This window comes from Hyperolius riggenbachi, chromosome 5 (genome assembly GCF_040937935.1).
Source record: "Hyperolius riggenbachi isolate aHypRig1 chromosome 5, aHypRig1.pri, whole genome shotgun sequence".
Lineage (NCBI taxonomy): Eukaryota > Metazoa > Chordata > Amphibia > Anura > Hyperoliidae > Hyperolius > Hyperolius riggenbachi.
This window is the reverse complement of record NC_090650.1, coordinates 359,243,382-359,268,537: the sequence shown is the minus strand read 5'-3', so window position 1 is coordinate 359,268,537 and position 25,156 is coordinate 359,243,382. Positions and strand designations below refer to the sequence as shown.

At 59.3% G+C, this 25,156-nt stretch overlaps 43 non-coding genes across 43 annotated transcripts; all 43 read right to left on the bottom strand.

The window, feature by feature from the left end:
- Positions 1–328: 328 nt before the first annotated feature.
- LOC137520198 (U1 spliceosomal RNA) lies at positions 329–492 on the bottom strand. Its single transcript, XR_011021535.1, has one exon. It is a non-coding gene; the product is annotated as a U1 spliceosomal RNA (small nuclear RNA).
- Positions 493–896: 404 nt separating this feature from the next.
- Positions 897–1,060, bottom strand: LOC137520007 (U1 spliceosomal RNA). Its single transcript, XR_011021374.1, has one exon. It is a non-coding gene; the product is annotated as a U1 spliceosomal RNA (small nuclear RNA).
- A 404-nt stretch (positions 1,061–1,464) lies between these two features.
- Positions 1,465–1,628, bottom strand: LOC137520197 (U1 spliceosomal RNA). Its single transcript, XR_011021534.1, has one exon. It is a non-coding gene; the product is annotated as a U1 spliceosomal RNA (small nuclear RNA).
- A 404-nt stretch (positions 1,629–2,032) lies between these two features.
- Positions 2,033–2,196, bottom strand: LOC137520196 (U1 spliceosomal RNA). The gene has a single exon (XR_011021533.1). It is a non-coding gene; the product is annotated as a U1 spliceosomal RNA (small nuclear RNA).
- Positions 2,197–2,600: 404 nt separating this feature from the next.
- LOC137520195 (U1 spliceosomal RNA) lies at positions 2,601–2,764 on the bottom strand. The gene has a single exon (XR_011021532.1). It is a non-coding gene; the product is annotated as a U1 spliceosomal RNA (small nuclear RNA).
- Positions 2,765–3,168: 404 nt separating this feature from the next.
- On the bottom strand, positions 3,169–3,332 carry LOC137520194 (U1 spliceosomal RNA). The gene has a single exon (XR_011021531.1). It is a non-coding gene; the product is annotated as a U1 spliceosomal RNA (small nuclear RNA).
- Positions 3,333–3,736: 404 nt separating this feature from the next.
- Positions 3,737–3,900, bottom strand: LOC137520193 (U1 spliceosomal RNA). The gene has a single exon (XR_011021530.1). It is a non-coding gene; the product is annotated as a U1 spliceosomal RNA (small nuclear RNA).
- Positions 3,901–4,304: 404 nt separating this feature from the next.
- LOC137520192 (U1 spliceosomal RNA) lies at positions 4,305–4,468 on the bottom strand. Its single transcript, XR_011021529.1, has one exon. It is a non-coding gene; the product is annotated as a U1 spliceosomal RNA (small nuclear RNA).
- A 404-nt stretch (positions 4,469–4,872) lies between these two features.
- Positions 4,873–5,036, bottom strand: LOC137520191 (U1 spliceosomal RNA). The gene has a single exon (XR_011021528.1). It is a non-coding gene; the product is annotated as a U1 spliceosomal RNA (small nuclear RNA).
- A 404-nt stretch (positions 5,037–5,440) lies between these two features.
- Positions 5,441–5,604, bottom strand: LOC137519902 (U1 spliceosomal RNA). The gene has a single exon (XR_011021271.1). It is a non-coding gene; the product is annotated as a U1 spliceosomal RNA (small nuclear RNA).
- Positions 5,605–6,008: 404 nt separating this feature from the next.
- LOC137519917 (U1 spliceosomal RNA) lies at positions 6,009–6,172 on the bottom strand. The gene has a single exon (XR_011021285.1). It is a non-coding gene; the product is annotated as a U1 spliceosomal RNA (small nuclear RNA).
- A 404-nt stretch (positions 6,173–6,576) lies between these two features.
- Positions 6,577–6,740, bottom strand: LOC137520190 (U1 spliceosomal RNA). The gene has a single exon (XR_011021527.1). It is a non-coding gene; the product is annotated as a U1 spliceosomal RNA (small nuclear RNA).
- A 404-nt stretch (positions 6,741–7,144) lies between these two features.
- On the bottom strand, positions 7,145–7,308 carry LOC137520028 (U1 spliceosomal RNA). The gene has a single exon (XR_011021395.1). It is a non-coding gene; the product is annotated as a U1 spliceosomal RNA (small nuclear RNA).
- Positions 7,309–7,712: 404 nt separating this feature from the next.
- On the bottom strand, positions 7,713–7,876 carry LOC137520188 (U1 spliceosomal RNA). The gene has a single exon (XR_011021525.1). It is a non-coding gene; the product is annotated as a U1 spliceosomal RNA (small nuclear RNA).
- A 404-nt stretch (positions 7,877–8,280) lies between these two features.
- On the bottom strand, positions 8,281–8,444 carry LOC137520187 (U1 spliceosomal RNA). The gene has a single exon (XR_011021524.1). It is a non-coding gene; the product is annotated as a U1 spliceosomal RNA (small nuclear RNA).
- Positions 8,445–9,631: 1,187 nt separating this feature from the next.
- Positions 9,632–9,799, bottom strand: LOC137520037 (U1 spliceosomal RNA). The gene has a single exon (XR_011021404.1). It is a non-coding gene; the product is annotated as a U1 spliceosomal RNA (small nuclear RNA).
- A 404-nt stretch (positions 9,800–10,203) lies between these two features.
- On the bottom strand, positions 10,204–10,367 carry LOC137519926 (U1 spliceosomal RNA). The gene has a single exon (XR_011021294.1). It is a non-coding gene; the product is annotated as a U1 spliceosomal RNA (small nuclear RNA).
- A 405-nt stretch (positions 10,368–10,772) lies between these two features.
- Positions 10,773–10,936, bottom strand: LOC137520186 (U1 spliceosomal RNA). The gene has a single exon (XR_011021523.1). It is a non-coding gene; the product is annotated as a U1 spliceosomal RNA (small nuclear RNA).
- Positions 10,937–11,340: 404 nt separating this feature from the next.
- On the bottom strand, positions 11,341–11,504 carry LOC137520015 (U1 spliceosomal RNA). The gene has a single exon (XR_011021382.1). It is a non-coding gene; the product is annotated as a U1 spliceosomal RNA (small nuclear RNA).
- Positions 11,505–11,908: 404 nt separating this feature from the next.
- LOC137520185 (U1 spliceosomal RNA) lies at positions 11,909–12,072 on the bottom strand. The gene has a single exon (XR_011021522.1). It is a non-coding gene; the product is annotated as a U1 spliceosomal RNA (small nuclear RNA).
- A 404-nt stretch (positions 12,073–12,476) lies between these two features.
- Positions 12,477–12,640, bottom strand: LOC137519925 (U1 spliceosomal RNA). Its single transcript, XR_011021293.1, has one exon. It is a non-coding gene; the product is annotated as a U1 spliceosomal RNA (small nuclear RNA).
- Positions 12,641–13,045: 405 nt separating this feature from the next.
- Positions 13,046–13,209, bottom strand: LOC137520184 (U1 spliceosomal RNA). Its single transcript, XR_011021521.1, has one exon. It is a non-coding gene; the product is annotated as a U1 spliceosomal RNA (small nuclear RNA).
- Positions 13,210–13,613: 404 nt separating this feature from the next.
- LOC137520013 (U1 spliceosomal RNA) lies at positions 13,614–13,777 on the bottom strand. The gene has a single exon (XR_011021381.1). It is a non-coding gene; the product is annotated as a U1 spliceosomal RNA (small nuclear RNA).
- Positions 13,778–14,181: 404 nt separating this feature from the next.
- LOC137520183 (U1 spliceosomal RNA) lies at positions 14,182–14,345 on the bottom strand. Its single transcript, XR_011021520.1, has one exon. It is a non-coding gene; the product is annotated as a U1 spliceosomal RNA (small nuclear RNA).
- Positions 14,346–14,749: 404 nt separating this feature from the next.
- On the bottom strand, positions 14,750–14,913 carry LOC137520182 (U1 spliceosomal RNA). Its single transcript, XR_011021519.1, has one exon. It is a non-coding gene; the product is annotated as a U1 spliceosomal RNA (small nuclear RNA).
- A 404-nt stretch (positions 14,914–15,317) lies between these two features.
- On the bottom strand, positions 15,318–15,481 carry LOC137520181 (U1 spliceosomal RNA). Its single transcript, XR_011021518.1, has one exon. It is a non-coding gene; the product is annotated as a U1 spliceosomal RNA (small nuclear RNA).
- A 404-nt stretch (positions 15,482–15,885) lies between these two features.
- On the bottom strand, positions 15,886–16,049 carry LOC137520180 (U1 spliceosomal RNA). Its single transcript, XR_011021517.1, has one exon. It is a non-coding gene; the product is annotated as a U1 spliceosomal RNA (small nuclear RNA).
- A 396-nt stretch (positions 16,050–16,445) lies between these two features.
- On the bottom strand, positions 16,446–16,609 carry LOC137520179 (U1 spliceosomal RNA). Its single transcript, XR_011021516.1, has one exon. It is a non-coding gene; the product is annotated as a U1 spliceosomal RNA (small nuclear RNA).
- A 404-nt stretch (positions 16,610–17,013) lies between these two features.
- LOC137520177 (U1 spliceosomal RNA) lies at positions 17,014–17,177 on the bottom strand. The gene has a single exon (XR_011021514.1). It is a non-coding gene; the product is annotated as a U1 spliceosomal RNA (small nuclear RNA).
- Positions 17,178–17,581: 404 nt separating this feature from the next.
- LOC137519898 (U1 spliceosomal RNA) lies at positions 17,582–17,745 on the bottom strand. Its single transcript, XR_011021267.1, has one exon. It is a non-coding gene; the product is annotated as a U1 spliceosomal RNA (small nuclear RNA).
- A 404-nt stretch (positions 17,746–18,149) lies between these two features.
- Positions 18,150–18,313, bottom strand: LOC137519916 (U1 spliceosomal RNA). The gene has a single exon (XR_011021284.1). It is a non-coding gene; the product is annotated as a U1 spliceosomal RNA (small nuclear RNA).
- Positions 18,314–18,717: 404 nt separating this feature from the next.
- Positions 18,718–18,881, bottom strand: LOC137520176 (U1 spliceosomal RNA). Its single transcript, XR_011021513.1, has one exon. It is a non-coding gene; the product is annotated as a U1 spliceosomal RNA (small nuclear RNA).
- Positions 18,882–19,285: 404 nt separating this feature from the next.
- LOC137520175 (U1 spliceosomal RNA) lies at positions 19,286–19,449 on the bottom strand. The gene has a single exon (XR_011021512.1). It is a non-coding gene; the product is annotated as a U1 spliceosomal RNA (small nuclear RNA).
- Positions 19,450–19,844: 395 nt separating this feature from the next.
- On the bottom strand, positions 19,845–20,008 carry LOC137520174 (U1 spliceosomal RNA). Its single transcript, XR_011021511.1, has one exon. It is a non-coding gene; the product is annotated as a U1 spliceosomal RNA (small nuclear RNA).
- A 404-nt stretch (positions 20,009–20,412) lies between these two features.
- LOC137520035 (U1 spliceosomal RNA) lies at positions 20,413–20,576 on the bottom strand. Its single transcript, XR_011021402.1, has one exon. It is a non-coding gene; the product is annotated as a U1 spliceosomal RNA (small nuclear RNA).
- A 404-nt stretch (positions 20,577–20,980) lies between these two features.
- LOC137519980 (U1 spliceosomal RNA) lies at positions 20,981–21,144 on the bottom strand. Its single transcript, XR_011021348.1, has one exon. It is a non-coding gene; the product is annotated as a U1 spliceosomal RNA (small nuclear RNA).
- A 395-nt stretch (positions 21,145–21,539) lies between these two features.
- Positions 21,540–21,703, bottom strand: LOC137520173 (U1 spliceosomal RNA). The gene has a single exon (XR_011021510.1). It is a non-coding gene; the product is annotated as a U1 spliceosomal RNA (small nuclear RNA).
- A 404-nt stretch (positions 21,704–22,107) lies between these two features.
- LOC137520171 (U1 spliceosomal RNA) lies at positions 22,108–22,271 on the bottom strand. The gene has a single exon (XR_011021508.1). It is a non-coding gene; the product is annotated as a U1 spliceosomal RNA (small nuclear RNA).
- A 404-nt stretch (positions 22,272–22,675) lies between these two features.
- LOC137520170 (U1 spliceosomal RNA) lies at positions 22,676–22,839 on the bottom strand. Its single transcript, XR_011021507.1, has one exon. It is a non-coding gene; the product is annotated as a U1 spliceosomal RNA (small nuclear RNA).
- A 396-nt stretch (positions 22,840–23,235) lies between these two features.
- On the bottom strand, positions 23,236–23,399 carry LOC137520169 (U1 spliceosomal RNA). Its single transcript, XR_011021506.1, has one exon. It is a non-coding gene; the product is annotated as a U1 spliceosomal RNA (small nuclear RNA).
- A 404-nt stretch (positions 23,400–23,803) lies between these two features.
- On the bottom strand, positions 23,804–23,967 carry LOC137520167 (U1 spliceosomal RNA). Its single transcript, XR_011021505.1, has one exon. It is a non-coding gene; the product is annotated as a U1 spliceosomal RNA (small nuclear RNA).
- Positions 23,968–24,371: 404 nt separating this feature from the next.
- On the bottom strand, positions 24,372–24,535 carry LOC137519900 (U1 spliceosomal RNA). The gene has a single exon (XR_011021269.1). It is a non-coding gene; the product is annotated as a U1 spliceosomal RNA (small nuclear RNA).
- A 404-nt stretch (positions 24,536–24,939) lies between these two features.
- Positions 24,940–25,103, bottom strand: LOC137519915 (U1 spliceosomal RNA). The gene has a single exon (XR_011021283.1). It is a non-coding gene; the product is annotated as a U1 spliceosomal RNA (small nuclear RNA).
- Positions 25,104–25,156: the final 53 nt, after the last annotated feature.

Genomic DNA, 25,156 nt, shown 5'->3' with positions numbered 1-25,156 from the left:
GCTCGCTCACTCTCTCCCTTGATCGGCACTGAACGCGGGAAACACAGCCCACGGGAAAGCTCCGCCGCACTTGCCCAGAGCTACAGTTAGCCGCAAACACCAGAAAATGCCATAAACCGGGCACTCGGCCGGAGCGCAGTGAGCCCTGAGGATTTGCATAGAGTGATGATGTCACAGAAGCAGCCACACCCAGCCCCTGTGAAGGATGAAAAAAGCCTTCTCTGTCGCAGTGCAGATAAAGGACCGAGTCCCGCATGCTCTCCCCACTGTCCCCAGCCAGCAAGGGATCCTCAGCGGCACGCCTGCTCTGTCGTTAACCGGTGCTCATCAGGGGAAAGCGCGAACGCAGTCCCCCACTACCACAAATTATGCAGTCGAGTTTCCCGCATTTGGGGAAATCGCAGGGGTCAACCTGCCCGGAGTGCAATGGACGGGCCTCACCCTGGGAGAACCACCTTCGTGATCATGGTATCTCCCCTGCCAGGTAAGTATGAGTTGCTCTTGCACGCAGGCAGGCCGCCGGTTGCAGCCCTCGCTGCCCAGCAGGGGGCGACTTTGCGAAGCGCTCGCTCGCTCACTCTCTCCCTTGATCGGCACTGAACGCGGGAAACACAGCCCACGGGAAAGCTCCGCCGCACTTGCCCAGAGCTACAGTTAGCCGCAAACACCAGAAAATGCCATAAACCGGGCACTCGGCCGGAGCGCAGTGAGCCCTGAGGATTTGCATAGAGTGATGATGTCACAGAAGCAGCCACACCCAGCCCCTGTGAAGGATGAAAAAAGCCTTCTCTGTCGCAGTGCAGATAAAGGACCGAGTCCCGCATGCTCTCCCCACTGTCCCCAGCCAGCAAGGGATCCTCAGCGGCACGCCTGCTCTGTCGTTAACCGGTGCTCATCAGGGGAAAGCGCGAACGCAGTCCCCCACTACCACAAATTATGCAGTCGAGTTTCCCGCATTTGGGGAAATCGCAGGGGTCAACCTGCCCGGAGTGCAATGGACGGGCCTCACCCTGGGAGAACCACCTTCGTGATCATGGTATCTCACCTGCCAGGTAAGTATGAGTTGCTCTTGCACGCAGGCAGGCCGCCGGTTGCAGCCCTCGCTGCCCAGCAGGGGGCGACTTTGCGAAGCGCTCGCTCGCTCACTCTCTCCCTTGATCGGCACTGAACGCGGGAAACACAGCCCACGGGAAAGCTCCGCCGCACTTGCCCAGAGCTACAGTTAGCCGCAAACACCAGAAAATGCCATAAACCGGGCACTCGGCCGGAGCGCAGTGAGCCCTGAGGATTTGCATAGAGTGATGATGTCACAGAAGCAGCCACACCCAGCCCCTGTGAAGGATGAAAAAAGCCTTCTCTGTCGCAGTGCAGATAAAGGACCGAGTCCCGCATGCTCTCCCCACTGTCCCCAGCCAGCAAGAGATCCTCAGCGGCACGCCTGCTCTGTCGTTAACCGGTGCTCATCAGGGGAAAGCGCGAACGCAGTCCCCCACTACCACAAATTATGCAGTCGAGTTTCCCGCATTTGGGGAAATCGCAGGGGTCAACCTGCCCGGAGTGCAATGGACGGGCCTCACCCTGGGAGAACCACCTTCGTGATCATGGTATCTCCCCTGCCAGGTAAGTATGAGTTGCTCTTGCACGCAGGCAGGCCGCCGGTTGCAGCCCTCGCTGCCCAGCAGGGGGCGACTTTGCGAAGCGCTCGCTCGCTCACTCTCTCCCTTGATCGGCACTGAACGCGGGAAACACAGCCCACGGGAAAGCTCCGCCGCACTTGCCCAGAGCTACAGTTAGCCGCAAACACCAGAAAATGCCATAAACCGGGCACTCGGCCGGAGCGCAGTGAGCCCTGAGGATTTGCATAGAGTGATGATGTCACAGAAGCAGCCACACCCAGCCCCTGTGAAGGATGAAAAAAGCCTTCTCTGTCGCAGTGCAGATAAAGGACCGAGTCCCGCATGCTCTCCCCACTGTCCCCAGCCAGCAAGGGATCCTCAGCGGCACGCCTGCTCTGTCGTTAACCGGTGCTCATCAGGGGAAAGCGCGAACGCAGTCCCCCACTACCACAAATTATGCAGTCGAGTTTCCCGCATTTGGGGAAATCGCAGGGGTCAACCTGCCCGGAGTGCAATGGACGGGCCTCACCCTGGGAGAACCACCTTCGTGATCATGGTATCTCCCCTGCCAGGTAAGTATGAGTTGCTCTTGCACGCAGGCAGGCCGCCGGTTGCAGCCCTCGCTGCCCAGCAGGGGGCGACTTTGCGAAGCGCTCGCTCGCTCACTCTCTCCCTTGATCGGCACTGAACGCGGGAAACACAGCCCACGGGAAAGCTCCGCCGCACTTGCCCAGAGCTACAGTTAGCCGCAAACACCAGAAAATGCCATAAACCGGGCACTCGGCCGGAGCGCAGTGAGCCCTGAGGATTTGCATAGAGTGATGATGTCACAGAAGCAGCCACACCCAGCCCCTGTGAAGGATGAAAAAAGCCTTCTCTGTCGCAGTGCAGATAAAGGACCGAGTCCCGCATGCTCTCCCCACTGTCCCCAGCCAGCAAGGGATCCTCAGCGGCACGCCTGCTCTGTCGTTAACCGGTGCTCATCAGGGGAAAGCGCGAACGCAGTCCCCCACTACCACAAATTATGCAGTCGAGTTTCCCGCATTTGGGGAAATCGCAGGGGTCAACCTGCCCGGAGTGCAATGGACGGGCCTCACCCTGGGAGAACCACCTTCGTGATCATGGTATCTCCCCTGCCAGGTAAGTATGAGTTGCTCTTGCACGCAGGCAGGCCGCCGGTTGCAGCCCTCGCTGCCCAGCAGGGGGCGACTTTGCGAAGCGCTCGCTCGCTCACTCTCTCCCTTGATCGGCACTGAACGCGGGAAACACAGCCCACGGGAAAGCTCCGCCGCACTTGCCCAGAGCTACAGTTAGCCGCAAACACCAGAAAATGCCATAAACCGGGCACTCGGCCGGAGCGCAGTGAGCCCTGAGGATTTGCATAGAGTGATGATGTCACAGAAGCAGCCACACCCAGCCCCTGTGAAGGATGAAAAAAGCCTTCTCTGTCGCAGTGCAGATAAAGGACCGAGTCCCGCATGCTCTCCCCACTGTCCCCAGCCAGCAAGGGATCCTCAGCGGCACGCCTGCTCTGTCGTTAACCGGTGCTCATCAGGGGAAAGCGCGAACGCAGTCCCCCACTACCACAAATTATGCAGTCGAGTTTCCCGCATTTGGGGAAATCGCAGGGGTCAACCTGCCCGGAGTGCAATGGACGGGCCTCACCCTGGGAGAACCACCTTCGTGATCATGGTATCTCCCCTGCCAGGTAAGTATGAGTTGCTCTTGCACGCAGGCAGGCCGCCGGTTGCAGCACTCGCTGCCCAGCAGGGGGCGACTTTGCGAAGCGCTCGCTCGCTCACTCTCTCCCTTGATCGGCACTGAACGCGGGAAACACAGCCCACGGGAAAGCTCCGCCGCACTTGCCCAGAGCTACAGTTAGCCGCAAACACCAGAAAATGCCATAAACCGGGCACTCGGCCGGAGCGCAGTGAGCCCTGAGGATTTGCATAGAGTGATGATGTCACAGAAGCAGCCACACCCAGCCCCTGTGAAGGATGAAAAAAGCCTTCTCTGTCGCAGTGCAGATAAAGGACCGAGTCCCGCATGCTCTCCCCACTGTCCCCAGCCAGCAAGGGATCCTCAGCGGCACGCCTGCTCTGTCGTTAACCGGTGCTCATCAGGGGAAAGCGCGAACGCAGTCCCCCACTACCACAAATTATGCAGTCGAGTTTCCCGCATTTGGGGAAATCGCAGGGGTCAACCTGCCCGGAGTGCAATGGACGGGCCTCACCCTGGGAGAACCACCTTCGTGATCATGGTATCTCCCCTGCCAGGTAAGTATGAGTTGCTCTTGCACGCAGGCAGGCCGCCGGTTGCAGCCCTCGCTGCCCAGCAGGGGGCGACTTTGCGAAGCGCTCGCTCGCTCACTCTCTCCCTTGATCGGCACTGAACGCGGGAAACACAGCCGACGGGAAAGCTCCGCCGCACTTGCCCAGAGCTACAGTTAGCCGCAAACACCAGAAAATGCCATAAACCGGGCACTCGGCCGGAGCGCAGTGAGCCCTGAGGATTTGCATAGAGTGATGATGTCACAGAAGCAGCCACACCCAGCCCCTGTGAAGGATGAAAAAAGCCTTCTCTGTCGCAGTGCAGATAAAGGACCGAGTCCCGCATGCTCTCCCCACTGTCCCCAGCCAGCAAGGGATCCTCAGCGGCACGCCTGCTCTGTCGTTAACCGGTGCTCATCAGGGGAAAGCGCGAACGCAGTCCCCCACTACCACAAATTATGCAGTCGAGTTTCCCGCATTTGGGGAAATCGCAGGGGTCAACCTGCCCGGAGTGCAATGGACGGGCCTCACCCTGGGAGAACCACCTTCGTGATCATGGTATCTCCCCTGCCAGGTAAGTATGAGTTGCTCTTGCACGCAGGCAGGCCGCCGGTTGCAGCCCTCGCTGCCCAGCAGGGGGCGACTTTGCGAAGCGCTCGCTCGCTCACTCTCTCCCTTGATCGGCACTGAACGCGGGAAACACAGCCCACGGGAAAGCTCCGCCGCACTTGCCCAGAGCTACAGTTAGCCGCAAACACCAGAAAATGCCATAAACCGGGCACTCGGCCGGAGCGCAGTGAGCCCTGAGGATTTGCATAGAGTGATGATGTCACAGAAGCAGCCACACCCAGCCCCTGTGAAGGATGAAAAAAGCCTTCTCTGTCGCAGTGCAGATAAAGGACCGAGTCCCGCATGCTCTCCCCACTGTCCCCAGCCAGCAAGAGATCCTCAGCGGCACGCCTGCTCTGTCGTTAACCGGTGCTCATCAGGGGAAAGCGCGAACGCAGTCCCCCACTACCACAAATTATGCAGTCGAGTTTCCCGCATTTGGGGAAATCGCAGGGGTCAACCTGCCCGGAGTGCAATGGACGGGCCTCACCCTGGGAGAACCACCTTCGTGATCATGGTATCTCCCCTGCCAGGTAAGTATGAGTTGCTCTTGCACGCAGGCAGGCCGCCGGTTGCAGCCCTCGCTGCCCAGCAGGGGGCGACTTTGCGAAGCGCTCGCTCGCTCACTCTCTCCCTTGATCGGCACTGAACGCGGGAAACACAGCCCACGGGAAAGCTCCGCCGCACTTGCCCAGAGCTACAGTTAGCCGCAAACACCAGAAAATGCCATAAACCGGGCACTCGGCCGGAGCGCAGTGAGCCCTGAGGATTTGCATAGAGTGATGATGTCACAGAAGCAGCCACACCCAGCCCCTGTGAAGGATGAAAAAAGCCTTCTCTGTCGCAGTGCAGATAAAGGACCGAGTCCCGCATGCTCTCCCCACTGTCCCCAGCCAGCAAGGGATCCTCAGCGGCACGCCTGCTCTGTCGTTAACCGGTGCTCATCAGGGGAAAGCGCGAACGCAGTCCCCCACTACCACAAATTATGCAGTCGAGTTTCCCGCATTTGGGGAAATCGCAGGGGTCAACCTGCCCAGAGTGCAATGGACGGGCCTCACCCTGGGAGAACCACCTTCGTGATCATGGTATCTCCCCTGCCAGGTAAGTATGAGTTGCTCTTGCACGCAGGCAGGCCGCCGGTTGCAGCCCTCGCTGCCCAGCAGGGGGCGACTTTGCGAAGCGCTCGCTCGCTCACTCTCTCCCTTGATCGGCACTGAACGCGGGAAACACAGCCCACGGGAAAGCTCCGCCGCACTTGCCCAGAGCTACAGTTAGCCGCAAACACCAGAAAATGCCATAAACCGGGCACTCGGCCGGAGCGCAGTGAGCCCTGAGGATTTGCATAGAGTGATGATGTCACAGAAGCAGCCACACCCAGCCCCTGTGAAGGATGAAAAAAGCCTTCTCTGTCGCAGTGCAGATAAAGGACCGAGTCCCGCATGCTCTCCCCACTGTCCCCAGCCAGCAAGGGATCCTCAGCGGCACGCCTGCTCTGTCGTTAACCGGTGCTCATCAGGGGAAAGCGCGAACGCAGTCCCCCACTACCACAAATTATGCAGTCGAGTTTCCCGCATTTGGGGAAATCGCAGGGGTCAACCTGCCCGGAGTGCAATGGACGGGCCACACCCTGGGAGAACCACCTTCGTGATCATGGTATCTCCCCTGCCAGGTAAGTATGAGTTGCTCTTGCACGCAGGCAGGCCGCCGGTTGCAGCCCTCGCTGCCCAGCAGGGGGCGACTTTGCGAAGCGCTCGCTCGCTCACTCTCTCCCTTGATCGGCACTGAACGCGGGAAACACAGCCCACGGGAAAGCTCCGCCGCACTTGCCCAGAGCTACAGTTAGCCGCAAACACCAGAAAATGCCATAAACCGGGCACTCGGCCGGAGCGCAGTGAGCCCTGAGGATTTGCATAGAGTGATGATGTCACAGAAGCAGCCACACCCAGCCCCTGTGAAGGATGAAAAAAGCCTTCTCTGTCGCAGTGCAGATAAAGGACCGAGTCCCGCATGCTCTCCCCACTGTCCCCAGCCAGCAAGGGATCCTCAGCGGCACGCCTGCTCTGTCGTTAACCGGTGCTCATCAGGGGAAAGCGCGAACGCAGTCCCCCACTACCACAAATTATGCAGTCGAGTTTCCCGCATTTGGGGAAATCGCAGGGGTCAACCTGCCCGGAGTGCAATGGACGGGCCTCACCCTGGGAGAACCACCTTCGTGATCATGGTATCTCCCCTGCCAGGTAAGTATGAGTTGCTCTTGCACGCAGGCAGGCCGCCGGTTGCAGCCCTCGCTGCCCAGCAGGGGGCGACTTTGCGAAGCGCTCGCTCGCTCACTCTCTCCCTTGATCGGCACTGAACGCGGGAAACACAGCCCACGGGAAAGCTCCGCCGCACTTGCCCAGAGCTACAGTTAGCCGCAAACACCAGAAAATGCCATAAACCGGGCACTCGGCCGGAGCGCAGTGAGCCCTGAGGATTTGCATAGAGTGATGATGTCACAGAAGCAGCCACATCCAGCCCCTGTGAAGGATGAAAAAAGCCTTCTCTGTCGCAGTGCAGATAAAGGACCGAGTCCCGCATGCTCTCCCCACTGTCCCCAGCCAGCAAGGGATCCTCAGCGGCACGCCTGCTCTGTCGTTAACCGGTGCTCATCAGGGGAAAGCGCGAACGCAGTCCCCCACTACCACAAATTATGCAGTCGAGTTTCCCGCATTTGGGGAAATCGCAGGGGTCAACCTGCCCGGAGTGCAATGGACGGGCCTCACCCTGGGAGAACCACCTTCGTGATCATGGTATCTCCCCTGGCAGGTAAGTATGAGTTGCTCTTGCACGCAGGCAGGCCGCCGGTTGCAGCCCTCGCTGCCCAGCAGGGGGCGACTTTGCGAAGCGCTCGCTCGCTCACTCTCTCCCTTGATCGGCACTGAACGCGGGAAACACAGCCCACGGGAAAGCTCCGCCGCACTTGCCCAGAGCTACAGTTAGCCGCAAACACCAGAAAATGCCATAAACCGGGCACTCGGCCGGAGCGCAGTGAGCCCTGAGGATTTGCATAGAGTGATGATGTCACAGAAGCAGCCACACCCAGCCCCTGTGAAGCATGAAAAAAGCCTTCTCTGTCGCAGTGCAGATAAAGGACCGAGTCCCGCATGCTCTCCCCACTGTCCCCAGCCAGCAAGAGATCCTCAGCGGCACGCCTGCTCTGTCGTTAACCGGTGCTCATCAGGGGAAAGCGCGAACGCAGTCCCCCACTACCACAAATTATGCAGTCGAGTTTCCCGCATTTGGGGAAATCGCAGGGGTCAACCTGCCCGGAGTGCAATGGACGGGCCTCACCCTGGGAGAACCACCTTCGTGATCATGGTATCTCCCCTGCCAGGTAAGTATGAGTTGCTCTTGCACGCAGGCAGGCCGCCGGTTGCAGCCCTCGCTGCCCAGCAGGGGGCGACTTTGCGAAGCGCTCGCTCGCTCACTCTCTCCCTTGATCGGCACTGAACGCGGGAAACACAGCCCACGGGAAAGCTCCGCCGCACTTGCCCAGAGCTACAGTTAGCCGCAAACACCAGAAAATGCCATAAACCGGGCACTCGGCCGGAGCGCAGTGAGCCCTGAGGATTTGCATAGAGTGATGATGTCACAGAAGCAGCCACACCCAGCCCCTGTGAAGGATGAAAAAAGCCTTCTCTGTCGCAGTGCAGATAAAGGACCGAGTCCCGCATGCTCTCCCCACTGTCCCCAGCCAGCAAGGGATCCTCAGCGGCACGCCTGCTCTGTCGTTAACCGGTGCTCATCAGGGGAAAGCGCGAACGCAGTCCCCCACTACCACAAATTATGCAGTCGAGTTTCCCGCATTTGGGGAAATCGCAGGGGTCAACCTGCCCGGAGTGCAATGGACGGGCCTCACCCTGGGAGAACCACCTTCGTGATCATGGTATCTCCCCTGCCAGGTAAGTATGAGTTGCTCTTGCACGCAGGCAGGCCGCCGGTTGCAGCCCTCGCTGCCCAGCAGGGGGCGACTTTGCGAAGCGCTCGCTCGCTCACTCTCTCCCTTGATCGGCACTGAACGCGGGAAACACAGCCCACGGGAAAGCTCCGCCGCACTTGCCCAGAGCTACAGTTAGCCGCAAACACCAGAAAATGCCATAAACCGGGCACTCGGCCGGAGCGCAGTGAGCCCTGAGGATTTGCATAGAGTGATGATGTCACAGAAGCAGCCACACCCAGCCCCTGTGAAGGATGAAAAAAGCCTTCTCTGTCGCAGTGCAGATAAAGGACCGAGTCCCGCATGCTCTCCCCACTGTCCCCAGCCAGCAAGGGATCCTCAGCGGCACGCCTGCTCTGTCGTTAACCGGTGCTCATCAGGGGAAAGCGCGAACGCAGTCCCCCACTAGTGTTGTCCGGATCATGAACGATTCGGATCTTTGATCCGAATCTATTTTATGAGTCGATCATCCGAATCATCAAAATGAACGATTCGGATCGCAAAAGGGGCGGGGCCAGGAGCGACACGCCCCCTCTCAGCGGGCAGCGGGGTCCTGGAAGCAGGGATCGCTCTGTTGGATGGGAGCCAGCCTTGCAGGGAGACAGGTAGATGAGAGAGAGGGGACATGGGTGCCACTGCCAGATATGTGTAGAGCACACATACTGGCTGCAATGTGCTGCCCATTATAGGCTGGCTGTTCCGTAGTGCTGCACAGTGATCACATGGGAAGCTTTTGGCTCAGCACAGCTCAGTAACTTTGCAGACAGTGTGATTGAAAGGCAGTATGATCCTCCTGCACTCGGCACTAAACAGCTGCACTTATCTTCTGGGAATGCTTTCTTTCACTGTGCGACCTTTTCTTTCAAAGTGTACAGATGAGCATGTAGGTGAAATACATGTAAAGCATATGACTTCAGCATGTGGGTATTACGTGCAAACATTTCTGCTCTCTGCTCGTCCCTCCTCCCTTCTCTGTCCACTCCCTGCCCTCTGTCCATCTTCTCCCCTTCTCTGTGTGTCCACTCCCTCCCCTTCTCTGTCCACAGACCTGTCCTGCTGTTCATTTCACCCCCGAATGCTTCCTGTAGTAAAATGATCCGAGATTCGGATCAAAGATCCGGATCTCTTCAATGATCCGATTCGAATCATCCGGATCATTGAAAAGATCCGAACTTCCCATCTCTATCCCCCACTACCACAAATTATGCAGTCGAGTTTCCCGCATTTGGGGAAATCGCAGGGGTCAACCTGCCCGGAGTGCAATGGACGGGCCTCACCCTGGGAGAACCACCTTCGTGATCATGGTATCTCCCCTGCCAGGTAAGTATGAGTTGCTCTTGCACGCAGGCAGGCCGCCGGTTGCAGCCCTCGCTGCCCAGCAGGGGGCGACTTTGCGAAGCGCTCGCTCGCTCACTCTCTCCCTTGATCGGCACTGAACGCGGGAAACACAGCCCACGGGAAAGCTCCGCCGCACTTGCCCAGAGCTACAGTTAGCCGCAAACACCAGAAAATGCCATAAACCGGGCACTCGGCCGGAGCGCAGTGAGCCCTGAGGATTTGCATAGAGTGATGGTGTCACAGAAGCAGCCACACCCAGCCCCTGTGAAGGATGAAAAAAGCCTTCTCTGTCGCAGTGCAGATAAAGGACCGAGTCCCGCATGCTCTCCCCACTGTCCCCAGCCAGCAAGGGATCCTCAGCGGCACGCCTGCTCTGTCGTTAACCGGTGCTCATCAGGGGAAAGCGCGAACGCAGTCCCCCACAACCACAAATTATGCAGTCGAGTTTCCCGCATTTGGGGAAATCGCAGGGGTCAACCTGCCCGGAGTGCAATGGACGGGCCTCACCCTGGGAGAACCACCTTCGTGATCATGGTATCTCCCCTGCCAGGTAAGTATGAGTTGCTCTTGCACGCAGGCAGGCCGCCGGTTGCAGCCCTCGCTGCCCAGCAGGGGGCGACTTTGCGAAGCGCTCGCTCGCTCACTCTTTCCCTTGATCGGCACTGAACGCGGGAAACACAGCCCACGGGAAAGCTCCGCCGCACTTGCCCAGAGCTACAGTTAGCCGCAAACACCAGAAAATGCCATAAACCGGGCACTCGGCCGGAGCGCAGTGAGCCCTGAGGATTTGCATAGAGTGATGATGTCACAGAAGCAGCCACACCCAGCCCCTGTGAAGGATGAAAAAAAGCCTTCTCTGTCGCAGTGCAGATAAAGGACCGAGTCCCGCATGCTCTCCCCACTGTCCCCGGCCAGCAGGGGATCCTCAGCGGCACCCCTGCTCTGTCGTTAACCGGTGCTCATCAGGGGAAAGCGCGAACGCAGTCCCCCACTACCACAAATTATGCAGTCGAGTTTCCCGCATTTGGGGAAATCGCAGGGGTCAACCTGCCCGGAGTGCAATGGACGGGCCTCACCCTGGGAGAACCACCTTCGTGATCATGGTATCTCCCCTGCCAGGTAAGTATAAGTTGCTCTTGCACGCAGGCAGGCCGCCGGTTGCAGCCCTCGCTGCCCAGCAGGGGGCGACTTTGCGAAGCGCTCGCTCGCTCACTCTCTCCCTTGATCGGCACTGAACGCGGGAAACACAGCCCACGGGAAAGCTCCGCCGCACTTGCCCAGAGCTACAGTTAGCCGCAAACACCAGAAAATGCCATAAACCGGGCACTCGGCCGGAGCGCAGTGAGCCCTGAGGATTTGCATAGAGTGATGATGTCACAGAAGCAGCCACACCCAGCCCCTGTGAAGGATGAAAAAAGCCTTCTCTGTCGCAGTGCAGATAAAGGACCGAGTCCCGCATGCTCTCCCCACTGTCCCCAGCCAGCAAGGGATCCTCAGCGGCACGCCTGCTCTGTCGTTAACCGGTGCTCATCAGGGGAAAGCGCGAACGCAGTCCCCCACTACCACAAATTATGCAGTCGAGTTTCCCGCATTTGGGGAAATCGCAGGGGTCAACCTGCCCGGAGTGCAATGGACGGGCCTCACCCTGGTAGAACCACCTTCGTGATCATGGTATCTCCCCTGCCAGGTAAGTATGAGTTGCTCTTGCACGCAGGCAGGCCGCCGGTTGCAGCCCTCGCTGCCCAGCAGGGGGCGACTTTGCGAAGCGCTCGCTCGCTCACTCTCTCCCTTGATCGGCACTGAACGCGGGAAACACAGCCCACGGGAAAGCTCCGCCGCACTTGCCCAGAGCTACAGTTAGCCGCAAACACCAGAAAATGCCATAAACCGGGCACTCGGCCGGAGCGCAGTGAGCCCTGAGGATTTGCATAGAGTGATGATGTCACAGAAGCAGCCACACCCAGCCCCTGTGAAGGATGAAAAAAGCCTTCTCTGTCGCAGTGCAGATAAAGGACCGAGTCCCGCATGCTCTCCCCACTGTCCCCAGCCAGCAAGGGATCCTCAGCGGCACGCCTGCTCTGTCGTTAACCGGTGCTCATCAGGGGAAAGCGCGAACGCAGTCCCCCACTACCACAAATTATGCAGTCGAGTTTCCCGCATTTGGGGAAATCGCAGGGGTCAACCTGCCCGGAGTGCAATGGACGGGCCTCACCCTGGGAGAACCACCTTCGTGATCATGGTATCTCCCCTGCCAGGTAAGTATGAGTTGCTCTTGCACGCAGGCAGGCCGCCGGTTGCAGCCCTCGCTGCCCAGCAGGGGGCGACTTTGCGAAGCGCTCGCTCGCTCACTCTCTCCCTTGATCGGCACTGAACGCGGGAAACACAGCCCACGGGAAAGCTCCGCCGCACTTGCCCAGAGCTACAGTTAGCCGCAAACACCAGAAAATGCCATAAACCGGGCACTCGGCCGGAGCGCAGTGAGCCCTGAGGATTTGCATAGAGTGATGGTGTCACAGAAGCAGCCACACCCAGCCCCTGTGAAGGATGAAAAAAGCCTTCTCTGTCGCAGTGCAGATAAAGGACCGAGTCCCGCATGCTCTCCCCACTGTCCCCAGCCAGCAAGGGATCCTCAGCGGCACGCCTGCTCTGTCGTTAACCGGTGCTCATCAGGGGAAAGCGCGAACGCAGTCCCCCACAACCACAAATTATGCAGTCGAGTTTCCCGCATTTGGGGAAATCGCAGGGGTCAACCTGCCCGGAGTGCAATGGACGGGCCTCACCCTGGGAGAACCACCTTCGTGATCATGGTATCTCCCCTGCCAGGTAAGTATGAGTTGCTCTTGCACGCAGGCAGGCCGCCGGTTGCAGCCCTCGCTGCCCAGCAGGGGGCGACTTTGCGAAGCGCTCGCTCGCTCACTCTTTCCCTTGATCGGCACTGAACGCGGGAAACACAGCCCACGGGAAAGCTCCGCCGCACTTGCCCAGAGCTACAGTTAGCCGCAAACACCAGAAAATGCCATAAACCGGGCACTCGGCCGGAGCGCAGTGAGCCCTGAGGATTTGCATAGAGTGATGATGTCACAGAAGCAGCCACACCCAGCCCCTGTGAAGGATGAAAAAAAGCCTTCTCTGTCGCAGTGCAGATAAAGGACCGAGTCCCGCATGCTCTCCCCACTGTCCCCGGCCAGCAGGGGATCCTCAGCGGCACCCCTGCTCTGTCGTTAACCGGTGCTCATCAGGGGAAAGCGCGAACGCAGTCCCCCACTACCACAAATTATGCAGTCGAGTTTCCCGCATTTGGGGAAATCGCAGGGGTCAACCTGCCCGGAGTGCAATGGACGGGCCTCACCCTGGGAGAACCACCTTCGTGATCATGGTATCTCCCCTGCCAGGTAAGTATAAGTTGCTCTTGCACGCAGGCAGGCCGCCGGTTGCAGCCCTCGCTGCCCAGCAGGGGGCGACTTTGCGAAGCGCTCGCTCGCTCACTCTCTCCCTTGATCGGCACTGAACGCGGGAAACACAGCCCACGGGAAAGCTCCGCCGCACTTGCCCAGAGCTACAGTTAGCCGCAAACACCAGAAAATGCCATAAACCGGGCACTCGGCCGGAGCGCAGTGAGCCCTGAGGATTTGCATAGAGTGATGATGTCACAGAAGCAGCCACACCCAGCCCCTGTGAAGGATGAAAAAAGCCTTCTCTGTTGCAGTGCAGATAAAGGACCGAGTCCCGCATGCTCTCCCCACTGTCCCCAGCCAGCAAGGGATCCTCAGCGGCACGCCTGCTCTGTCGTTAACCGGTGCTCATCAGGGGAAAGCGCGAACGCAGTCCCCCACTACCACAAATTATGCAGTCGAGTTTCCCGCATTTGGGGAAATCGCAGGGGTCAACCTGCCCGGAGTGCAATGGACGGGCCTCACCCTGGTAGAACCACCTTCGTGATCATGGTATCTCCCCTGCCAGGTAAGTATGAGTTGCTCTTGCACGCAGGCAGGCCGCCGGTTGCAGCCCTCGCTGCCCAGCAGGGGGCGACTTTGCGAAGCGCTCGCTCGCTCACTCTCTCCCTTGATCGGCACTGAACGCGGGAAACACAGCCCACGGGAAAGCTCCGCCGCACTTGCCCAGAGCTACAGTTAGCCGCAAACACCAGAAAATGCCATAAACCGGGCACTCGGCCGGAGCGCAGTGAGCCCTGAGGATTTGCATAGAGTGATGATGTCACAGAAGCAGCCACACCCAGCCCCTGTGAAGGATGAAAAAAGCCTTCTCTGTCGCAGTGCAGATAAAGGACCGAGTCCCGCATGCTCTCCCCACTGTCCCCAGCCAGCAAGGGATCCTCAGCGGCACGCCTGCTCTGTCGTTAACCGGTGCTCATCAGGGGAAAGCGCGAACGCAGTCCCCCACTACCACAAATTATGCAGTCGAGTTTCCCGCATTTGGGGAAATCGCAGGGGTCAACCTGCCCGGAGTGCAATGGACGGGCCTCACCCTGGGAGAACCACCTTCGTGATCATGGTATCTCCCCTGCCAGGTAAGTATGAGTTGCTCTTGCACGCAGGCAGGCCGCCGGTTGCAGCCCTCGCTGCCCAGCAGGGGGCGACTTTGCGAAGCGCTCGCTCGCTCACTCTCTCCCTTGATCGGCACTGAACGCGGGAAACACAGCCCACGGGAAAGCTCCGCCGCACTTGCCCAGAGCTACAGTTAGCCGCAAACACCAGAAAATGCCATAAACCGGGCACTCGGCCGGAGCGCAGTGAGCCCTGAGGATTTGCATAGAGTGATGATGTCACAGAAGCAGCCACACCCAGCCCCTGTGAAGGATGAAAAAAGCCTTCTCTGTCGCAGTGCAGATAAAGGACCGAGTCCCGCATGCTCTCCCCACTGTCCCCAGCCAGCAAGGGATCCTCAGCGGCACGCCTGCTCTGTCGTTAACCGGTGCTCATCAGGGGAAAGCGCGAACGCAGTCCCCCACTACCACAAATTATGCAGTCGAGTTTCCCGCATTTGGGGAAATCGCAGGGGTCAACCTGCCCGGAGTGCAATGGACGGGCCTCACCCTGGGAGAACCACCTTCGTGATCATGGTATCTCCCCTGCCAGGTAAGTATGAGTTGCTCTTGCACGCAGGCAGGCCGCCGGTTGCAGCCCTCGCTGCCCAGCAGGGGGCGACTTTGCGAAGCGCTCGCTCGCTCACTCTCTCCCTTGATCGGCACTGAACGCGGGAAACACAGCCCACGGGAAAGCTCCGCCGCACTTGCCCAGAGCTACAGTTAGCCGCAAACACCAGAAAATGCCATAAACCGGGCACTCGGCCGGAGCGCAGTGAGCCCTGAGGATTTGCATAGAGTGATGATGTCACAGAAGCAGCCACACCCAGCCCCTGTGAAGGATGAAAAAAGCCTTCTCTGTCGCAGTGCAGATAAAGGACCGAGTCCCGCATGCTCTCCCCACTGTCCCCAGCCAGCAAGGGATCCTCAGCGGCACGCCTGCTCTGTCGTTAACCGGTGCTCATCAGGGGAAAGCGCGAACGCAGTCCCCCACTACCACAAATTATGCAGTCGAGTTTCCCGCATTTGGGGAAATCGCAGGGGTCAACCTGCCCGGAGTGCAATGGACGGGCCTCACCCTGGGAGAACCACCTTCGTGATCATGGTATCTCCCCTGCCAGGTAAGTATGAGTTGCTCTTGCACGCAGGCAGGCCGCCGGTTGCAGCCCTCGCTGCCCAGCAGGGGGCGACTTTGCGAAGCGCTCGCTCGCTCACTCTCTCCCTTGATCGGCACTGAACGCGGGAAACACAGCCCACGGGAAAGCTCCGCCGCACTTGCCCAGAGCTACAGTTAGCCGCAAACACCAGAAAATGCCATAAACCGGGCACTCGGCCGGAGCGCAGTGAGCCCTGAGGATTTGCATAGAGTGATGATGTCACAGAAGCAGCCACACCCAGCCCCTGTGAAGGATGAAAAAAGCCTTCTCTGTCGCAGTGCAGATAAAGGACCGAGTCCCGCATGCTCTCCCCACTGTCCCCAGCCAGCAAGGGATCCTCAGCGGCACGCCTGCTCTGTCGTTAACCGGTGCTCATCAGGGGAAAGCGCGAACGCAGTCCCCCACTACCACAAATTATGCAGTCGAGTTTCCCGCATTTGGGGAAATCGCAGGGGTCAACCTGCCCGGAGTGCAATGGACGGGCCTCACCCTGGGAGAACCACCTTCGTGATCATGGTATCTCCCCTGCCAGGTAAGTATGAGTTGCTCTTGCACGCAGGCAGGCCGCCGGTTGCAGCCCTCGCTGCCCAGCAGGGGGCGACTTTGCGAAGCGCTCGCTCTCTCCCTTGATCGGCACTGAACGCGGGAAACACAGCCCACGGGAAAGCTCCGCCGCACTTGCCCAGAGCTACAGTTAGCCGCAAACACCAGAAAATGCCATAAACCGGGCACTCGGCCGGAGCGCAGTGAGCCCTGAGGATTTGCATAGAGTGATGATGTCACAGAAGCAGCCACACCCAGCCCCTGTGAAGGATGAAAAAAGCCTTCTCTGTCGCAGTGCAGATAAAGGACCGAGTCCCGCATGCTCTCCCCACTGTCCCCAGCCAGCAAGAGATCCTCAGCGGCACGCCTGCTCTGTCGTTAACCGGTGCTCATCAGGGGAAAGCGCGAACGCAGTCCCCCACTACCACAAATTATGCAGTCGAGTTTCCCGCATTTGGGGAAATCGCAGGGGTCAACCTGCCCGGAGTGCAATGGACGGGCCTCACCCTGGGAGAACCACCTTCGTGATCATGGTATCTCCCCTGCCAGGTAAGTATGAGTTGCTCTTGCACGCAGGCAGGCCGCCGGTTGCAGCCCTCGCTGCCCAGCAGGGGGCGACTTTGCGAAGCGCTCGCTCGCTCACTCTCTCCCTTGATCGGCACTGAACGCGGGAAACACAGCCCACGGGAAAGCTCCGCCGCACTTGCCCAGAGCTACAGTTAGCCGCAAACACCAGAAAATGCCATAAACCGGGCACTCGGCCGGAGCGCAGTGAGCCCTGAGGATTTGCATAGAGTGATGATGTCACAGAAGCAGCCACACCCAGCCCCTGTGAAGGATGAAAAAAGCCTTCTCTGTCGCAGTGCAGATAAAGGACCGAGTCCCGCATGCTCTCCCCACTGTCCCCAGCCAGCAAGGGATCCTCAGCGGCACGCCTGCTCTGTCGTTAACCGGTGCTCATCAGGGGAAAGCGCGAACGCAGTCCCCCACTACCACAAATTATGCAGTCGAGTTTCCCGCATTTGGGGAAATCGCAGGGGTCAACCTGCCCGGAGTGCAATGGACGGGCCTCACCCTGGGAGAACCACCTTCGTGATCATGGTATCTCCCCTGCCAGGTAAGTATGAGTTGCTCTTGCACGCAGGCAGGCCGCCGGTTGCAGCCCTCGCTGCCCAGCAGGGGGCGACTTTGCGAAGCGCTCGCTCGCTCACTCTCTCCCTTGATCGGCACTGAACGCGGGAAACACAGCCCACGGGAAAGCTCCGCCGCACTTGCCCAGAGCTACAGTTAGCCGCAAACACCAGAAAATGCCATAAACCGGGCACTCGGCCGGAGCGCAGTGAGCCCTGAGGATTTGCATAGAGTGATGATGTCACAGAAGCAGCCACACCCAGCCCCTGTGAAGGATGAAAAAAGCCTTCTCTGTCGCAGTGCAGATAAAGGACCGAGTCCCGCATGCTCTCCCCACTGTCCCCAGCCAGCAAGGGATCCTCAGCGGCACGCCTGCTCTGTCGTTAACCGGTGCTCATCAGGGGAAAGCGCGAACGCAGTCCCCCACTACCACAAATTATGCAGTCGAGTTTCCCGCATTTGGGGAAATCGCAGGGGTCAACATGCCCAGAGTGCAATGGACGGGCCTCACCCTGGGAGAACCACCTTCGTGATCATGGTATCTCCCCTGCCAGGTAAGTATGAGTTGCTCTTGCACGCAGGCAGGCCGCCGGTTGCAGCCCTCGCTGCCCAGCAGGGGGCGACTTTGCGAAGCGCTCGCTCGCTCACTCTCTCCCTTGATCGGCACTGAACGCGGGAAACACAGCCCACGGGAAAGCTCCGCCGCACTTGCCCAGAGCTACAGTTAGCCGCAAACACCAGAAAATGCCATAAACCGGGCACTCGGCCGGAGCGCAGTGAGCCCTGAGGATTTGCATAGAGTGATGATGTCACAGAAGCAGCCACACCCAGCCCCTGTGAAGGATGAAAAAAGCCTTCTCTGTCGCAGTGCAGATAAAGGACCGAGTCCCGCATGCTCTCCCCACTGTCCCCAGCCAGCAAGGGATCCTCAGCGGCACGCCTGCTCTGTCGTTAACCGGTGCTCATCAGGGGAAAGCGCGAACGCAGTCCCCCACTACCACAAATTATGCAGTCGAGTTTCCCGCATTTGGGGAAATCGCAGGGGTCAACCTGCCCGGAGTGCAATGGACGGGCCACACCCTGGGAGAACCACCTTCGTGATCATGGTATCTCCCCTGCCAGGTAAGTATGAGTTGCTCTTGCACGCAGGCAGGCCGCCGGTTGCAGCCCTCGCTGCCCAGCAGGGGGCGACTTTGCGAAGCGCTCGCTCGCTCACTCTCTCCCTTGATCGGCACTGAACGCGGGAAACACAGCCCACGGGAAAGCTCCGCCGCACTTGCCCAGAGCTACAGTTAGCCGCAAACACCAGAAAATGCCATAAACCGGGCACTCGGCCGGAGCGCAGTGAGCCCTGAGGATTTGCATAGAGTGATGATGTCACAGAAGCAGCCACACCCAGCCCCTGTGAAGGATGAAAAAAGCCTTCTCTGTCGCAGTGCAGATAAAGGACCGAGTCCCGCATGCTCTCCCCACTGTCCCCAGCCAGCAAGGGATCCTCAGCGGCACGCCTGCTCTGTCGTTAACCGGTGCTCATCAGGGGAAAGCGCGAACGCAGTCCCCCACTACCACAAATTATGCAGTCGAGTTTCCCGCATTTGGGGAAATCGCAGGGGTCAACCTGCCCGGAGTGCAATGGACGGGCCTCACCCTGGGAGAACCACCTTCGTGATCATGGTATCTCCCCTGCCAGGTAAGTATGAGTTGCTCTTGCACGCAGGCAGGCCGCCGGTTGCAGCCCTCGCTGCCCAGCAGGGGGCGACTTTGCGAAGCGCTCGCTCGCTCACTCTCTCCCTTGATCGGCACTGAACGCGGGAAACACAGCCCACGGGAAAGCTCCGCCGCACTTGCCCAGAGCTACAGTTAGCCGCAAACACCAGAAAATGCCATAAACCGGGCACTCGGCCGGAGCGCAGTGAGCCCTGAGGATTTGCATAGAGTGATGATGTCACAGAAGCAGCCACACCCAGCCCCTGTGAAGGATGAAAAAAGCCTTCTCTGTCGCAGTGCAGATAAAGGACCGAGTCCCGCATGCTCTCCCCACTGTCCCCAGCCAGCAAGGGATCCTCAGCGGCACGCCTGCTCTGTCGTTAACCGGTGCTCATCAGGGGAAAGCGCGAACGCAGTCCCCCACTACCACAAATTATGCAGTCGAGTTTCCCGCATTTGGGGAAATCGCAGGGGTCAACCTGCCCGGAGTGCAATGGACGGGCCTCACCCTGGGAGAACCACCTTCGTGATCATGGTATCTCCCCTGCCAGGTAAGTATGAGTTGCTCTTGTACGCAGGCAGGCCGCCGGTTGCAGCCCTCGCTGCCCAGCAGGGGGCGACTTTGCGAAGCGCTCGCTCGCTCACTCTCTCCCTTGATCGGCACTGAACGCGGGAAACACAGCCCACGGGAAAGCTCCGCCGCACTTGCCCAGAGCTACAGTTAGCCGCAAACACCAGAAAATGCCATAAACCGGGCACTCGGCCGGAGCCCTGAGGATTTGCATAGAGTGATGATGTCACAGAAGCAGCCACACCTAGCCCCTGTGAAGGATGAAAAAAGCCTTCTCTGTCGCAGTGCAGATAAAGGACCGAGTCCCGCATGCTCTCCCCACTGTCCCCAGCCAGCAAGGGATCCTCAGCGGCACGCCTGCTCTGTCGTTAACCGGTGCTCATCAGGGGAAAGCGCGAACGCAGTCCCCCACTACCACAAATTATGCAGTCGAGTTTCCCGCATTTGGGGAAATCGCAGGGGTCAACCTGCCCGGAGTGCAATGGACGGGCCTCACCCTGGGAGAACCACCTTCGTGATCATGGTATCTCCCCTGCCAGGTAAGTATGAGTTGCTCTTGCACGCAGGCAGGCCGCCGGTTGCAGCCCTCGCTGCCCAGCAGGGGGCGACTTTGCGAAGCACTCGCTCGCTCACTCTCTCCCTTGATCGGCACTGAACGCGGTAAAAACAGCCCACGGGAAAGCTCCGCCGCACTTGCCCAGAGCTACAGTTAGCCGCAAACACCAGAAAATGCCATAAACCGGGCACTCGGCCGGAGTGCAGTGAGCCCTGAGGATTTGCATAGAGTGATGATGTCACAGAAGCAGCCACACCCAGCCCCTGTGAAGGATGAAAAAAGCCTTCTCTGTCGCAGTGCAGATAAAGGACCGAGTCCCGCATGCTCTCCCCACTGTCCCCAGCCAGCAAGGGATCCTCAGCGGCACGCCTGCTCTGTCGTTAACCGGTGCTAATCAGGCGAAAGCGCGAACGCAGTCCCCCACTACCACAAATTATGCAGTCGAGTTTCCCGCATTTGGGGAAATCGCAGGGGTCAACCTGCCCGGAGTGCAATGGACGGGCCACACCCTGAGAGAACCACCTTCGTGATCATGGTGCCTCCCCTGCCAGGTAAGTATGAGTTGGTCTTGCACGCAGGCAGGCCGCCAGTTGCAGCCCTCGCTGCCTAGCAGGGGGCGACTTTGCGAAGCGCTCGCTCGCTCACTCTCTCCCTTGATCGGCACTGAACGCGGGAAACACAGCCCACGGGAAAGCTCTGCCGCACTTGCCCAGAGCTACAGTTAGCCGCAAACACCAGAAAATGCCATAAACCGGGCACTCGGCCGGAGCGCAGTGAGCCCTGAGGATTTGCATAGAGTGATGATGTCACAGAAGCAGCCACACCCAGCCCCTGTGAAGGATGAAAAAAGCCTTCTCTGTCGCAGTGCAGATAAAGGACCGAGTCCCGCATGCTCTCCCCACTGTCCCCAGCCAGCAAGGGATCCTCAGCGGCACGCCTGCTCTGTCGTTAACCGGTGCTCATCAGGGGAAAGCGCGAACGCAGTCCCCCACTACCACAAATTATGCAGTCGAGTTTCCCGCATTTGGGGAAATCGCAGGGGTCAACCTGCCCAGAGTGCAATGGACGGGCCTCACCCTGGGAGAACCACCTTCGTGATCATGGTATTTCCCCTGCCAGGTAAGTATGAGTTGCTCTTGCACGCAGGCAGGCCGCCGGTTGCAGCCCTCACTGCCCAGCAGGGGGCGACTTTGCGAAGCGCTCGCTCGCTCACTCTCTCCCTTGATCGGCACTGAACGCGGGAAACACAGCCCACGGGAAAGCTCCGCCGCACTTGCCCAGAGCTACAGTTAGCCGCAAACACCAGAAAATGCCATAAACCGGGCACTCGGCCGGAGCCCTGAGGATTTGCATAGAGTGATGATGTCACAGAAGCAGCCACACCTAGCCCCTGTGAAGGATGAAAAAAGCCTTCTCTGTCGCAGTGCAGATAAAGGACCGAGTCCCGCATGCTCTCCCCACTGTCCCCAGCCAGCAAGGGATCCTCAGCGGCACGCCTGCTCTGTCGTTAACCGGTGCTCATCAGGGGAAAGCGCGAACGCAGTCCCCCACTACCACAAATTATGCAGTCGAGTTTCCCGCATTTGGGGAAATCGCAGGGGTCAACCTGCCCGGAGTGCAATGGACGGGCCTCACCCTGGGAGAACCACCTTCGTGATCATGGTATCTCCCCTGCCAGGTAAGTATGAGTTGCTCTTGCACGCAGGCAGGCCGCCAGTTGCAGCCCTCGCTGCCCAGCAGGGGGCGACTTTGCGAAGCGCTCGCTCGCTCACTCTCTCCCTTGATCGGCACTGAACGCGGGAAACACAGCCCACGGGAAAGCTCCGCCGCACTTGCCCAGAGCTACAGTTAGCCGCAAACACCAGAAAATGCCATAAACCGGGCACTCGGCCGGAGCGCAGTGAGCCCTGAGGATTTGCATAGAGTGATGATGTCACAGAAGCAGCCACACCCAGCCCCTGTGAAGGATGAAAAAAGCCTTCTCTGTCGCAGTGCAGATAAAGGACCGAGTCCCGCATGCTCTCCCCACTGTCCCCAGCCAGCAAGGGATCCTCAGCGGCACGCCTGCTCTGTCGTTAACCGGTGCTCATCAGGGGAAAGCGCGAACGCAGTCCCCCACTACCACAAATTATGCAGTCGAGTTTCCCGCATTTGGGGAAATCGCAGGGGTCAACCTGCCCGGAGTGCAATGGACGGGCCTCACCCTGGGAGAACCACCTTCGTGATCATGGTATCTCCCCTGCCAGGTAAGTATGAGTTGCTCTTGCACGCAGGCAGGCCGCCGGTTGCAGCCCTCGCTGCCCAGCAGGGGGCGACTTTGCGAAGCGCTCGCTCGCTCACTCTCTCCCTTGATCGGCACTGAACGCGGGAAACACAGCCCACGGGAAAGCTCCGCCGCACTTGCCCAGAGCTACAGTTAGCCGCAAACACCAGAAAATGCCATAAACCGGGCACTCGGCCGGAGCGCAGTGAGCCCTGAGGATTTGCATAGAGTGATGATGTCACAGAAGCAGCCACACCCAGCCCCTGTGAAGGATGAAAAAAGCCTTCTCTGTCGCAGTGCAGATAAAGGACCGAGTCCCGCATGCTCTCCCCACTGTCCCCAGCCAGCAAGGGATCCTCAGCGGCACGCCTGCTCTGTCGTTAACCGGTGCTCATCAGGGGAAAGCGCGAACGCAGTCCCCCACTACCACAAATTATGCAGTCGAGTTTCCCGCATTTGGGGAAATCGCAGGGGTCAACCTGCCCGGAGTGCAATGGACGGGCCTCACCCTGGGAGAACCACCTTCGTGATCATGGTATCTCCCCTGCCAGGTAAGTATGAGTTGCTCTTGCACGCAGGCAGGCCGCCGGTTGCAGCCCTCGCTGCCCAGCAGGGGGCGACTTTGCGAAGCGCTCGCTCTCTCCCTTGATCGGCACTGAACGCGGGAAACACAGCCCACGGGAAAGCTCCGCCGCACTTGCCCAGAGCTACAGTTAGCCGCAAACACCAGAAAATGCCATAAACCGGGCACTCGGCCGGAGCGCAGTGAGCCCTGAGGATTTGCATAGAGTGATGATGTCACAGAAGCAGCCACACCCAGCCCCTGTGAAGGATGAAAAAAGCCTTCTCTGTCGCAGTGCAGATAAAGGACCGAGTCCCGCATGCTCTCCCCACTGTCCCCAGCCAGCAAGAGATCCTCAGCGGCACGCCTGCTCTGTCGTTAACCGGTGCTCATCAGGGGAAAGCGCGAACGCAGTCCCCCACTACCACAAATTATGCAGTCGAGTTTCCCGCATTTGGGGAAATCGCAGGGGTCAACCTGCCCGGAGTGCAATGGACGGGCCTCACCCTGGGAGAACCACCTTCGTGATCATGGTATCTCCCCTGCCAGGTAAGTATGAGTTGCTCTTGCACGCAGGCAGGCCGCCGGTTGCAGCCCTCGCTGCCCAGCAGGGGGCGACTTTGCGAAGCGCTCGCTCGCTCACTCTCTCCCTTGATCGGCACTGAACGCGGGAAACACAGCCCACGGGAAAGCTCCGCCGCACTTGCCCAGAGCTACAGTTAGCCGCAAACACCAGAAAATGCCATAAACCGGGCACTCGGCCGGAGCGCAGTGAGCCCTGAGGATTTGCATAGAGTGATGATGTCACAGAAGCAGCCACACCCAGCCCCTGTGAAGGATGAAAAAAGCCTTCTCTGTCGCAGTGCAGATAAAGGACCGAGTCCCGCATGCTCTCCCCACTGTCCCCAGCCAGCAAGGGATCCTCAGCGGCACGCCTGCTCTGTCGTTAACCGGTGCTCATCAGGGGAAAGCGCGAACGCAGTCCCCCACTACCACAAATTATGCAGTCGAGTTTCCCGCATTTGGGGAAATCGCAGGGGTCAACCTGCCCGGAGTGCAATGGACGGGCCTCACCCTGGGAGAACCACCTTCGTGATCATGGTATCTCCCCTGCCAGGTAAGTATGAGTTGCTCTTGCACGCAGGCAGGCCGCCGGTTGCAGCCCTCGCTGCCCAGCAGGGGGCGACTTTGCGAAGCGCTCGCTCGCTCACTCTCTCCCTTGATCGGCACTGAACGCGGGAAACACAGCCCACGGGAAAGCTCCGCCGCACTTGCCCAGAGCTACAGTTAGCCGCAAACACCAGAAAATGCCATAAACCGGGCACTCGGCCGGAGCGCAGTGAGCCCTGAGGATTTGCATAGAGTGATGATGTCACAGAAGCAGCCACACCCAGCCCCTGTGAAGGATGAAAAAAGCCTTCTCTGTCGCAGTGCAGATAAAGGACCGAGTCCCGCATGCTCTCCCCACTGTCCCCAGCCAGCAAGGGATCCTCAGCGGCACGCCTGCTCTGTCGTTAACCGGTGCTCATCAGGGGAAAGCGCGAACGCAGTCCCCCACTACCACAAATTATGCAGTCGAGTTTCCCGCATTTGGGGAAATCGCAGGGGTCAACCTGCCCAGAGTGCAATGGACGGGCCTCACCCTGGGAGAACCACCTTCGTGATCATGGTATCTCCCCTGCCAGGTAAGTATGAGTTGCTCTTGCACGCAGGCAGGCCGCCGGTTGCAGCCCTCGCTGCCCAGCAGGGGGCGACTTTGCGAAGCGCTCGCTCGCTCACTCTCTCCCTTGATCGGCACTGAACGCGGGAAACACAGCCCACGGGAAAGCTCCGCCGCACTTGCCCAGAGCTACAGTTAGCCGCAAACACCAGAAAATGCCATAAACCGGGCACTCGGCCGGAGCGCAGTGAGCCCTGAGGATTTGCATAGAGTGATGATGTCACAGAAGCAGCCACACCCAGCCCCTGTGAAGGATGAAAAAAGCCTTCTCTGTCGCAGTGCAGATAAAGGACCGAGTCCCGCATGCTCTCCCCACTGTCCCCAGCCAGCAAGGGATCCTCAGCGGCACGCCTGCTCTGTCGTTAACCGGTGCTCATCAGGGGAAAGCGCGAACGCAGTCCCCCACTACCACAAATTATGCAGTCGAGTTTCCCGCATTTGGGGAAATCGCAGGGGTCAACCTGCCCGGAGTGCAATGGACGGGCCACACCCTGGGAGAACCACCTTCGTGATCATGGTATCTCCCCTGCCAGGTAAGTATGAGTTGCTCTTGCACGCAGGCAGGCCGCCGGTTGCAGCCCTCGCTGCCCAGCA